At 40.2% G+C, this 14,168-nt stretch overlaps 1 long non-coding RNA gene across 2 annotated transcripts; it reads right to left on the bottom strand.

Moving 5' to 3' along the window:
* Positions 1 to 1,606: 1,606 nt before the first annotated feature.
* Positions 1,607 to 13,587, bottom strand: LOC123455742. 2 transcript variants are annotated; one of them, XR_006634112.1, is made up of 6 exons: positions 12,505 to 13,587; positions 12,157 to 12,241; positions 8,040 to 8,224; positions 7,145 to 7,312; positions 5,657 to 6,315; positions 1,607 to 1,978 (listed from the first exon to the last, which is right to left on the bottom strand). It is a non-coding gene; the product is annotated as an uncharacterized LOC123455742 (long non-coding RNA). The 2 variants fall into 2 exon arrangements; XR_006634113.1 differs by having other exon boundaries at positions 5,657 to 5,827.
* Positions 13,588 to 14,168: the final 581 nt, after the last annotated feature.

Genomic DNA, 14,168 nt, shown 5'->3' with positions numbered 1-14,168 from the left:
AGTAGACCACACTGTCCTCCCCTCTGATTTTCTCTGCCAAGTACTCTGACCTGGAAAAGCAGGATAGTCAGTCATATGGATTGAAGGGAGACACATACAGATCACACATGTCTTCTTTGGGAAGACACTTAGGCTAAGGGAGTCTGAAGGCACCAAGAACAAATGGACAAGGTCAGATGATCTGCAATAACATGAAGGATGTCCCCATTTGTGAATAAGGCTTGTATTTCATGTACAAGATGCTATCATGTACATCATCCCATATGACCCTCAACAGCATCTGTGAAGATCAGATGTCAGTGGTTTCCTGTGAGATGATGAACATCCAGGATAAAAGGCTGTCAGGAGACCAAAGTTCTAACTCCAAAGCAACAATACACAACTCCTTTCTGGACATCACACTTGGAAGCTGCGTGAGCAGCACCCACTGCCCCGGTTGGGCATCACTGCTATTAGTGAGTAGAGCATCAGCTCTGAGAAGTGTCTTAAGCCTTGATGTGTTCTGTAAGTCTGTCCTCTCAGAGCTGATTCTGAAACACCTTTATATCATATACCTGAAACCTTATGAAAATGACAAGAGGGGCAGACCTGGAATGATCAGGCCCAAGAGGCAGGGTCCTACCCTTAAATGTTTTCTTCCTTTCTCAGCTATGCCCTGCTCCTGTGAACAGAAAGGATAGATTAAGTAGTTGGATTTTATTCATTTTGTCTCTAGTATGTGTGCATTTTTATTTACCTGGAATGCAGGATTAAATTAACAAGATTTATTCCTTCATCTTATTAACTTTCAGAGGTGATTGAATAGGTTCTGTTTGCTCTATTGTAACCATGGAGAATCTTGTCTGTTAAGTCTACACTTGGTATTTTCAGTCAGAAATCTTCTGCTCAGCCATGGTATCTGAGGTCAGTACTCAGCACTGTTCTCTCTGAGGACCCTAGGTCCTGGGGACAAAGCTCAGGCTCCAGGCTCAGATGGAGCCCTGGATATACCATCATGGTTTACTGCCAGGTATTGACTGAAGACAGTCCATCATCCTTGCTGGATTCCATCATAGCAAGTACAGGTGGAAGTTGTGCAGTGGCAGTTTGGTGGGAGGTATACACAATAGATGTTTATGTGTAATAGCCACCAGTTAGATATGGCTGCCTTTATATGCAATTGCTCCTGAAAGACAATTCTTTTTTTTTTTAAATAAGTTACCAAAGTTTATTTTCCTGAAAATATGTATTATGACAGTTTACAATTTTAAGCCCTGCTTAATTTAATTTTCTTTTTTAGAAATATTTATCTGCAAGCAGAGAAAGTGTAATAGAATTACAGAAAGAAAGAATGTATGGGTTATACAGGGCCTCTTGCCACTTCAGATAAACTCCAGATACGTGCACCACTTTGTGCATCTGGCCTTACGTGGGTACTGGGAAATCAATCCCAGGCTGGCACACTTTGCACAAACAAACATTTTAAACTGCTGAGCCATCTCCTCAGACCTAATTGTATTTTTCTTTATAGACATATCTCATTAAGGATTTTCCCTCTGAAAAGTTATATTATTTTTAAAAATATTTGATGTATTTGCAAGGAGAGGGAGAAAGGGAGAATTGGTGCACCAGGGCCTCAGGCATAGCAAATGAACTCCAGATTCATGCACCAACTTGTGCATCTGTTTTTGTTTTGTTTTGTTTTGTTTTACACAAAACTCTACTTGTCATAGAGATACTGAGAACAGTAACCTTTATGATAAACTTTTGGGATGGGCTACTCCAAGAGACTACCTGTGTCATTCACTTGGTATAATGTTCATTGCAATTTAAAGTGAACCTTGTTATCCGGTCTCCATCCAGGATGGCAGATTTTGGGGGAAAAAATCATCTGAAGTTTCAGCTCCAATGACACTGCGTTACAAAATTGGATCACACGTTCCTGCCTGTGACTGATGGTGTGGACTTCACAGAGGCTCCTCTTGCCCCCAGGTGCCACCTTGGTTTAAAAGAATAATTTTAAAGTTATGATGGTAACAACAAAAGTAGTCATGGATGTTCATCTCCTGAAACTAAATGGGGTAGTCCTCTTTGCAAAGATGGTTATAGAGTTCATGTGCTCCTCAAAATGGCTTAATAATTCAATCAAGAAAACTTCACATTTCATAAGGGGGCCATTTCAGCCTGGCTTTTGTTGACCACTAGATTAAATAACTCATTGCATATTTTTAGCAACTTTCTGTCATATTGTTATTTGATTCCCTACTATTTAAAAAAAATATTAGTTTTCTTTTCAGCAAATACAGGCAGTTTGGTACCATTGTTTAGGCTCATCCATGACCTACCCCTCCCGTGGCCCCTCCTTGTTGGGTGTAAATGGGTCGTGCATTGTGGAGTTAGCCCACAGTTATTGGTACGATAAATGTCTCTGCATATCATGATCCAACATGTGCCTCTGACATTCTTTCCACCCCCTCTTCTGCAAAATTTCCCAGAGCCATGTTGGGTTCATTTTTGGTCTGCTTCAGTGCTGAGGTGTTGGGGGCCTTTGAGGATCTGGCTCTCTGGTTTGGTAGGGGTTGATTTTTCTCTGTGTTGGTCTCTTTCATTTTCCGTAGTTTCAGTCGGGCCCCTTTTGAGGTATGATGGGGCAGCTCTCTCCTTAGGATCTGCATCTATCTGAAAAAGAGAAGCAGATTCTCCAACGAAGAGTAAGTTAGTACCCGGAAAATTGAGATAACACTTACTTTTTTGATAGAGAGTTTAATAGGTGTAGACCCTCTTATACCCCATGATTGATGTTAGCTTGATATTGGAGAGTGGGCTTATGTTTGGACATGGTTCTGACTTGTTTCCTAGCTCAAGCTATGGGTCCCATACCACTGAGGGGATAGGTTAGCCAAATCAAGAGCAGTTGGTTCCCCACCATGGCTGTGTGCCACTATTGCACTTGTGTGGGCATCACACCAGGTTATTTGTTGCTAAGTAGGTTAGACCATAAGTTGCTTGGACAGATATTGGTCATTTCCCCCAGTCACCCACGTAGCACCTTCTGGCACTAGACACGCTGACTGTCTGGGGACTGACTCTCTCCTGGCTTCCAGCCATGCCATTCCATTTTACATGTCAGCTGCATATGGAGTCTTCAGCAATAGGGTCTTACCACTGACCTTTGGTGGGTCATCAAGTACTCTGACAGAAGTCTGTCATTCATTTAGGAAAACTTGTAGGTTTCTCTGATCAAAAGCTCATTGTGGGTAATAGCCCCATGCTGGTAGTGGGGGTTACAGGTCAGTGCTCACTAAGAAAATGAGGAAAAAAATAACAAATATACAAGAGTTAGAGAGGAGAGAGGAGGGAGGGGGAGGGGGAAGGAGGGAAGATGTGGAAGATTTACGTTAGACTTGATCCTACCCTCTCCAGTGTCCTGTGGTTCAGGTGTTTACTGTAAGGGTCTAGTGAAGGTTCAGCCATTTGATCTGCCTTTTAGAAAGTAGAATTTTATGGTACCATTGCCGTTTGGGTCCATATTAGTGTTTACCACTCCTGAAGGACCATTCTTGTACTAACTTCCATTGCCTAAGTATCTGCTATGCATTTTATTTAACTTCCATATTTAAAAGTGATCACATTTTTGTATGAGAGTACAGGATCTAAGGAAATTAGGACAGTTGCTCTGTAAGTGGATATAAGTCTTGCATCTGGTGTCAAGGTTAAGTCTCACACTAAAGATGGTGTGTGAGTGGTAATATACTCTGATTCTTTTCTTATTGGATTCAAGTGTCATTAGCATGGCCTCTGGTTTCTGTCCACCCTGGACTTATGCAGGTCTCTGTGAGAAACAAGTAAAAATGAGTTGGAAACACACAGCTCTTCTCCAGGACATGTGCCAACCAGAGTATTATTTCCTTGCTGGTCCCATCCATGACTTATGCAGAAGGAAGGGGAGGCATTGGGTCTAGAAGAATGGATAACTAAGATGTGGTATATCTACACAATGGAATTCTACCATCGGGAAAAAATAAATGACACAATGAAATTTGAGGAAAAATGGTTGAACCTAGAACAGATCATTCTCAGTGAACTTACCAAATCACAGAAAGAAAATTGCCACATAAGTCTCACTTATCTACAGCACCTAACATGAATCTACCCAAGATGCCTTATATACCCAGCAAGCATCTCGAGGACTAGACAATAGGATGGGTGGGGAGGGAGAGGAGCAACAGAGGGTGTGGGAAACAAAAATCTAGACCCAAACAACAATGGTACCATAAAATTCTACATCCTAAAAGGCAAACCAAATGGCTGAACCTTCAACAGGCCCTTAGAAGGAACACATGAGCCACAAGAACTGGAGAAGGTATGAGGAAGACTGACCTTAATCTTCTACATATCCTCTCTCTCTCTCCCTCTCTCTCTTCTTTCTAACTCATATTAGTTAACTTTTTCTTCCTTTTCTTAGTGGGCACTGACTTGTAACTCCCAGTACCAGCATGGGGCTATCATCCACAATGAGCTTTTGATCAGACAGACCTAAAGGTTTCCTAAAAAAAAAAAAGACAGATTTCTGTTAGAGTACTTGATGACCCACCAAAGGTTAGTGTGAAGACCCTACTGTTGAAGACACCTTATGTGGTTGACACATAAAATGGAATGGCATGGCTGGAAGCTGGGAGAGAGTGAGTCTCCAGACAGTGAGCATGTCTAGTGCCAGAAGGTGCTACATGGGTGACTGGGGGAAAATGACCAATATCTGTCCAGTCAACTCATGGTCTAACCTACTTATCAGCAAATAACCTTTGTGATGCTCACACAAGTGCAATACTGGTGTACAGCCATGGTAGGAAACCAGCTCCTCTTGATTCAGCTAACTGATCCCCCCTCAGTGGTACGGGACCCATAGCTGGAGCTGGGAAGCAAGTCAGAACCATATCCAAACATAAGCCCCCTCTTCACTATCAAGCTACCACCAGTCATGGGCTACAAGAGGGCCTACACCTATTAAATTCTCTATTAAAAAGTAATGGTTATTTCATTTGCCTGGTGCTAACTTACTCTCCATTGAAGAATCTGCTTCTCTCTCTAAGATAGATGTAGATCCTAAGGAGTGAGCCACCCTATCATACCTCAAAAGGGCCCCGGCTGAAACTAAGAATAATTGGCAAAACAAGCAAAGTTGCTGTTTTCTTGGTGAACTGGGTACCAGCACAAGGGTGAAGGAGATCAACACAGAGAAAAATCAACTCCTACCAAATCAGAGATCCAGAGAACCAGAGGCCCCCAAAAACTCATCACTTTAGCAGAGCAAAAATGAACCCAACATGGCTCAGGGAAATTTTGTGGGAGAGGGGGTGGAAAGAATGTCAGAGGCTCATGTTGGGTCATGATATGCAGAGACATTTATCCTAGCCAGAACTGTGAGCTAACTCCAGAATGAAGGGGCCAAGGGGAGGGGGTATGTCATAGATGAGCCTAATAATGGTAGCAAATTGACTGTATTCACTCAGTACAAAACTAATTAATAAAAAAATAACTAAAGAGTTCATCTAGAATTATGTATCCCTTATTTCTTATCAGTTAGTTGTTACAAAGGTTTTGTTTCATAATATTAGACATTTCAAGGGCCGGAGAGATGACTTAGCAGTTAAGGCACTTGCTTTTGAAGCCCAAGTACCTATGTTTGACTCTCCAGATCCCACATAAGCCAGATGCACAAAGGTGAGGCAAGCATAGAGTTGCACATGCCCTAGGTACATGTACTAGGTAGTACAAGCATCTGAAGTTCAATTACAGTGGCTGAGGTCCTGGTGCACCAATTCTTTCTCCTCTCTCTCATTCTCATTCTCTGTAAAGAAATAAAAAATGTACAACTCAATTCAGGCATATTGTTCAAATTTCAAATTATCTTTGGATGAATTGAGTTTGTGGGTTTGATGATACTTCTGTGCACCAGCATCTTCCTTAGTCTCAAGGTTCACCTTGCCTTAGTAAAGAGGTAGAACTACTGTGGAAGTGGAACAGTCCAGAGAAATCATCCAAGGCTGATCCATACTGGTGAATTTCTGGCTTATCTAGTGGAGGGATGACATTGGGTTCTTATACAGATCTCTGGGTCTATATTCTGTATCACCAGGTTATCTGTGGAGGTTTACAAACATGTCTTGTACTTCCCAGAACATGGCAGGGCTGAGTGCCTTTCATCCTTTAAAACCAGGCTGGCATGTGACTTGACTTGGTTATTGAAATAGGAATGGAGGTGAGATATGTAACTTCAGCTAGAAGCTTTGATAGATGGTGGCACATCTCCATTTTCCTCTGGCCACTGTGATGGTGCTAAAATGAAGCTTTTGTTAGTGAGCACATTGAATTCTCACTACAGCAAAAGTGTTCTTGCCAAGATATGGGACATAAACAAATCTTAACTATTTCAAATACCAAGATTTTGGTATTATTATCATAGTGATGATACACTATTTCTATGCCTGAACTTAAACTCTTGATTTTGAAAGTATTTATTGCTCTACTGACAGAAACTCATTGAAGTATGTGGTGGTAGTGGTGGTGATTCAAATGCAGTTTCATACACCTAAAAGAAATCTTTGTGACTCTCACCAAAGAAATACTTTTTGTGGAATCCTCTGGAAAGAGAGATATGGAGCTGCAAATGTGTTCCAAAATCTTGTGATTTTGAGGCCAAGAATTATCCATTGCATTCTAGGGTTGTTTTGTATAACATCTGGGTTGTAAGTGAAAGCAACCATAGAAGCCAATGGGCCTGTTTGTGCATTAGTGTTCAGGGTTTGGACATCAATGATGTTAATCAATGTCTGTAGAATATGTAAGAGAAGTTTGATGAGGAGCTAATTCCCCTCACTGTGATTTTGTTTCATCAGATGTAACATTTATGCCAAAGACTCATTATGAATTTATGTATCTGACAGACAGTAAGTATGTGGCATTCATGTGAAATCCCAGGAACAAAATTGCATGACAAATTCAAATGGTAAGGTTCACTTACCACACTTGCTGGCTAATGAACACACATTACTTCATCCAAATTAAATATTGATCAGGCATTTGCTGAATCTCAGACATTGTCTTGAAAGTATTTCATTATTTAATGAGGGAATATGTTCTTAGTTTCTGGAAAATGCCATCTTACCTGAATAACTGGCATAATTTGACTAGAATTCTTGTCATTTCAAAATGCAATGTTTTCTTTTTATATTTGGTTCATCCACTCCAAAATAGAGAAATCATTATGGTTTGAATGGAAAACATCCATGTACTGGAGCCTTAATCCCCTGTGCTCAGACCTGAATAATGAGACCTTCAAGAGGAGTTTGGGTAATGAGAACTCAGTCCTTATGAGTTAGTATTGTTTTGAAGAATAATAATCTAGGGAGAAGGCTCCTAATAAAAAGATAAATTCAACTCTACCCTTATACTTCCATCTATTTCTCACCATATAAATGATTTCCACTATGCTATATCATCACAAGATGGCCCTCGAGAAATATGGGCCTCTTAATCTTGCACTATTTGAAAGAAACAAATCTACATTATTTTTGAAGCCTCAGGTATTGTGTCATAGCAGAAGATCAAGACAGTAAAAAAAAAAAATCAGTGCTCAAACATTATTATTGTGACAGCAACAAATATACTCTAGCTTTGCTTCTTTCCTGCTAATAATACTAAAGTACTATTACCTTCCAGAAACAAACAAGGCTTGTCACTTTTCTGATAATTAAGTTACATTTTTCTAAACAACACATCCTACTATCTTTACATTTTCATAGACATGGGTGCTAACATTAAAGGGAAAATCTTCTAGATGTTATCAGAGAAACTTGTAGGATTCAGCAGAGCTTAAAGAGGATTATGGTGGCAATCACTGAGCCTATGATAATGTAGGAGCAGTGTACAATACAGCGAGGTCAGTGCACCAACAAGGGGATGCCAGCAGCAAATGAATGGGGACTGAAATATCAGTGATGCTGCTCAGCTTTGGGAAACTGGCTGTGGAGGTTCAATCTGTTCTTGGTGACACCACTCACCTGTTGTTGCTCAAAGTGTCTTGAAACTCAAAAGAGACCTTGAAGAACATTCCCAGTATTAATGTAAAAAAATTTACTAAAGATGTCAAACATAAGCTCCTGTGTTGTTTTGCATGTGGATTTCTTTGCGCCACAGCTGCAGAGTATAAGCAATGTTTGGCTGTTCATGAACAGGTTCAATAAGACTGTTGATTAAAAATAAAATAAAATAAACAAGCTTGTTTTCCTTTTTTTTTTAAACTTCAGAAGATATGCATGTGTATTTGGTGGTAGACGCATAGATGGCTCTTTTTCTTTAGAGGTTCAGCAGAGATGGCTCAGTATGTCTGACTAAACTTAGAACACCAGCCCCTTTTGTCTTTCTTGATAGGGACATTACTCAAACCAAACAGCACCCACTAGAGGCAGTCACAACTGAGGGCACAGAAGTACACGTTCTCCTGCTTGTCTGCTCCTGAGCTCACCCCACTGAACCTCATGTTCCATGCACAGCACCTGACACCCATGACAGCTCAGGATGGGCACTAACAAGTAAAGCAATCCAAGGACATCTGGTGTACCACTCACATTGGTTTATGTACCACCTTCCTCACAGAACAGTGGGACAGGAATTAACAAGAAATTCCAGTCCATGGAGCTGAAATGGGCCTATTTTGTATGAAATCTTTTTCTCTTCATATGGATTTTCTATCTCTGAACTTTACATATTTTTGTGTATTTTGTAGTATGACAGGGGTTGTCTGTCTTTTCTCCCAGCATAACTTCATGCTTTTATATTCTTAAAGCTCTTTGGTTTGCATTCAATGATAAAATGGGGTAAACACTGTCAATAGCAAAGGAGAGAAGGTCAAGGGCTTCCAAATTTTCTAAGAAAATGTTGGTGTTCAAATGTCAAGGGAACTATATAATAACAATGTGATATTCTATGAGAAATTATCATTTTATCATATGGCTTTGTGCTGTCACTTTAGCAGGTAAATCCTGGAAAGAAATTAGAAAGGCCACCCACTATTTTTCATATCCTTTCTTTGTCAAAAGTAGAAAAAATATACAGCACCATTGACCTAAGCTAAAATTTTTAATAAAATGTTTCTATGGACTGCTGAATGAAGGATTTAAAGATGAGAGTTTAGTTGAAGATTATAAACTTAACAAAATTTAGCTTGGAAAATTCTAGATTCTGCCCATAGATCATGAATTGATAAAAAGGATAGATTTACACATTGAATTAAATGTGGAGTTAATTATTTTTAATCTATCCATTTAGTCCAACCATCAGCTTCTCGTAACATGAAGTTCACTGTGGCCTTTTCAAATAACTGAAGCCTCTGGAAGGTTGTCAGGGTACACATGATACAATATCACAAAATGCTGAGGGAAACATTCATATCTACATAGAAAGAGACACGCAGACATAGAGATAGGAAAAAAGATGAGAGATAAGATCTCTAGGATATATCTGTAGGTGACAAAATGGACACGTAGGGGCACTGCTATATACTGTGCAAGCACATGTGCCCTACATACTAGACTGTAAGTAGTTTTGCCTAACCCCTTATTATTCCCACCTCTTCCTTCTACTTTGATGTCTTATGTGCAACAGCAAAGAAAGTTGAAATCATAGCATACTTGGGAAAGTGGGTATAACTGGAAAGCATTATATAAGAGAAATAAACCACTCTTAGAAAGACACAAGCTGCATATTTTCTCTAATATGTAGAACCTAGATTTAAAAGCTTGTGTGTGTGTGATGAAACTGGAAAGGGAATTGTGAGAGGAAAGGGTCATCTTATAGGAGGAGGGAAATGAGATAACAATGGAGTACATGTGATAAACTTTAAGGGGGAATAACTGGGGGGCTAGGATTATTTTATAGTAGGTAATGAAGTACCTGTGATAATGTTTTAGGGGGAATAACTGCAAGAAGTTAAGAAAGAAGCTGGAGGGAATGGGCCAGGGGAGGCCAGGTGACAAGGGAACAAATGAGAACAAAGTATAATGACATACATATGTGAAGGTGTAATATTTAAGCCCATTACTTTGTATGCTAGTCACAAATATGTAAAAATAAATAAAATAATATAATTATTTAAACAGTAAGCATTTTCAACTTGGGTCTTCCTTTATAGACATAAAAATCATTGAAGAATCCAGAAAACTTGCTGATGTGGATTGGCTACACTACGACAATGTATATGTCCTTTTTCCTTTTGGGTTCTTCTCTAAAAAGAACAACAAAGAGTCTCCTTTCCTTGCAGGGTGTGGTGGTGCACATTATTAATCCCAGTACTTTGGAGCAGAGGCAGGAGGATCACTGTGAGTTTGAGGCCACCCTGATACCACAGCATGACTTCCAGGTCAGCCTGGGCTAAACTGAGCCCCTTCCTCGAAAAAACAAAATACATAAATAAATAAATAAAGGTGTGTGCCACCACACCCAGCTTAAGAAAGTCTCTCCCTGAATCAATGCTGCTATGATTCACTTTCCTTATTTTTTCTTCTTGCATTCTTTTATCCATTTCAAGTTAGTTTTTTGATACATAGTATAAGGTTTTAATGAAATTATTTTTCAGGTGCCAATCTATTTTTTTAATACACTTATTGAGAGACTTTCATTATCCTATTGTGTATTTATGGCTCCTTATTAGCGCATTAGTTCCCTCATTAAGTATGTAGATTTATTTATGCATTTTATATGCTGTGTGTGTGTAACATCGTTCTAACACCATGATATTTTGCTTACTATGATGTTGTAATCTGCCTAGAAGCCAAGTAGTGTAATGCATACAGCTATTGAGTCCCCACCCAAACATTAATATAGCTATTCAAGGTTCTTTGTAGTTCCAAGTGCATTTTAGCATTTTACCCTTATAAATTTTTATTGACAATTTCCATAATTGTAGACAATAATCCATAGTAATTCCATCCCTCCCCCCACTTGCCCCTTTGAAACTCCACTCTCCATTATATTCCCTCCCCTTCTCAGTCTGTCTTTTATTTTGATGTCATGATCTTTTCCTAGTATTATCATGGTAGGTAGTGTCAGGCACTGTGAGGTTATGGATATCTGGGCCATTTTGTGTCTGGAGGAGCATGTTGTAAGGAGTCCTACCCTTCTTGTGGCTCTTACATTCTTTCTAGCACTTCTTCCACAATGTACCCTAAGCCTTGAAAGATGTGATAGAGATATTTCAGTGCTGAGCACTCCTCTGTCATTTCGACTCATCATCATGGTGACTTATGAGTCATCCCAAGGTCAACACCATCTGAAGAGAGAAGCTCCTCTAACTAAAAGTGAGAGTAGCATTAATATATGAGTATGAACATTAAGGATAGTTCTTACTGGGCAGTTTGGTGAGCACAGTATATACATTTAGTCAGACACCAGCAGATGTTACTCCTAGGCTAATCATGATTAGCCCTGTTGTAGGTTGTCAGTATCAAGGATATATTCCCTCCCATGGAGTGGGCCTCCAGTTCAATCAGAGAGTGGTTGGTTTTCCACATAATAGACATGCCACTATTACACCTGTTGGCTCATTTGTTCTGGCTGGCCAAATTTAAGTCTTGTAGTGTGCACTATTGAGTATCTCCACTGGTGATTTCTCTTTCTCTCCCATGGAACTGCATGCAGCATAGCTTTTTCCAGTTTTCTGTCAGCTCATCTACACGGAAGGGGTTTTCAGCTCAGCTTCAGCAGTATTTCTCAGTTACCTTACAGCCCAAGTACACAGAGTCTTCAGCAATAGGGTCTTATTCCTGGTAGAAACCAAGAGCCTCAACAAAGGCCTGTAATATTTTGGGGGCATCAGTGACCTCTCTGGCTAACAGCTCACTGGAAGGCATCCCATACCCGGCACTGAAAATTTTGTAGTATAACAATCTGTGGCTTCTGAGTGTTCCACTGTCCAAAAAAGTAGGTTTCCATATGACTTATTTATATCCTTTTAGATTTTGATTAGCCCTCCCTCCACCTTTCCTTTACTTACTCTCTTCCCCTGACTTCACTTAGGCCTTTTCATCCACATTAATCTGTTCTTCTACTTACATATATAAAATATCATTCCTTTAAGGCCCCCTGCCTCCCTTTCTATTCCCTTCATATCCCCTTTCTCACCAGGCCTCAGCTGTAGAACAAAGATGATCATGTCTCCCCAGTCCTCATCTGTAACACAATGATGATCAAGTTTCACAGACCTCACCTGTAACAAAATCATAATCATGTCACTCTAGACCTCATCTGTAACAAGATCATGATCATGTCTCCCCAGGCCTAATGTTTAACACGATGTTGGTTATATCTCCTTATGTCTCATCCCTAACACATGATGATCATGTCTCCCAGATCCATATCCCTAATACAATGATGATGAAGTTATATTGCCAGGCCTTATGTGTATGACAATGATGATCATGTTTTCCCAGGGTTCACCTGTAATGTGGACTGCATCTCTCCAGGACTCACCTGTAAAACAATGATGATCATGTTTCTCCAGGCCATATCTGTAACAAAATGATATCATGTCTACTCAGGCCCCACCTCTAACACATTGATGATTATCTCCCACCAGGCCTCATGTGTAAGACAGTGATAATCACATATCCCCAGGCCTCATTTGTAACACAATGATGATCATGTCTTCCCAGGCCTCAGTGAAACACAATGATGATCATGACTCCTCATACCTTATCTGTAGCACAATAAGGATCATGTATACCAAAGCCCCATCTTAACACATTGATGATTTTGTCTCCCCAGGCCTCATCTATAAGTCAATGATGATGATTTCTTGCCAGGTATCATCTGTAACATGCTGGTGATCATGACTTCCCAAGCTGCATCTCCAAAACAATGATGATCAAGTTTTTCAAAGCCTCATCAGTATCACAATGATGATCCTTCTTCTCCAGGCTTCATCTATAACAAAATTATGATCAACCTTGGCCTCCTCTGCAACACAATGATGATCAAGCCTCCCCAGGCCTAATCTGTAACAAAATGATGATTATGACACCCAGGTCTCCTTGTATGTCAATGATGATCATGTCTCCTCAGGCCTCATCTGTAACACAATGATCAGTCAGCCCTCCCCCCTCATTCTCATCTGTAACAGTGATAATCATGTTTCCTCAAAACTCATCTATAACACGTTAGTGGTCATGGCTCCACAGGCGCCATATGTAATACAATGATGAACGTGTCTCCCCCAGGTTTCATCAGCAATCTAATGAGGACCACATCAATTCCACAAGCCTCATTTGTAGCACAATGATGATCATGTCTCTCCAGGCCTCAGCTGTAGCACAATCATGATCACATCTCTCCAGGCTTCTTCTGTAACACAAGGAAGATCATATATCCAGGCTTCTTCTATAACACAACAAAGATCATCTCCAGGCCTAATCTATAACACAAAGATAATCAAGTCTCCTTGGGCCTCATCTGCAACACAATCATGATCAGATCTCCACAGGCCACATCTGTAAGACATTGACGATTATGTCACCCCAGGCCTCATCTGGACCAAAATGAAGATCATTGCTCCCCAGGCCTCATCTACAACACAGTGATCATCACATCTTTACAAGTGTCATCTTTAACACAATGATGATCATGTCTCCTCAGGCCTCAACTATAACAACATGATGATCAAGTATCCCCAGTCCTCATGTGTAACACCAGGATGATCAAGTCTCACCAGGCCTGTTCAGTAGCACAAAGATGATCATATTACCCAGGCCTCACCTTCAATACAATGATGATCAAGTCATATTCACAGGCCTCACCTATAATAACATGATGATCAAGTTTCCCCAGGCCTCATATTTAACACAATGATGTTCATGTCTCCCCCCAGCCTCTTCTCCAAAACATGTTTCCTCAGGTCTCATCTGCAGTAATGATGACCATGGCACCAAAGGCTTCAACTGAATACAATCATGATTATGATTCTCCAGTTTTGTATCTGAAACACAATTATATCTCCCCAGACCTCATCTGTAATACAATGAAGACCGTGTCTCCTCAAGCCCCATTTGTAATACAATGATGATTAAGACTCCCCAGGCATCATCTGTAACACACTGATGATCATGACTTCTCAGGCCTCATCTGTAACACAATGATGA

This window comes from Jaculus jaculus, chromosome 18 (genome assembly GCF_020740685.1).
Source record: "Jaculus jaculus isolate mJacJac1 chromosome 18, mJacJac1.mat.Y.cur, whole genome shotgun sequence".
NCBI classification, from domain to species: domain Eukaryota; kingdom Metazoa; phylum Chordata; class Mammalia; order Rodentia; family Dipodidae; genus Jaculus; species Jaculus jaculus.
The sequence above is the reverse complement of the archived record's forward strand: the minus strand, read 5'-3'. Positions and strand labels throughout refer to the sequence as shown.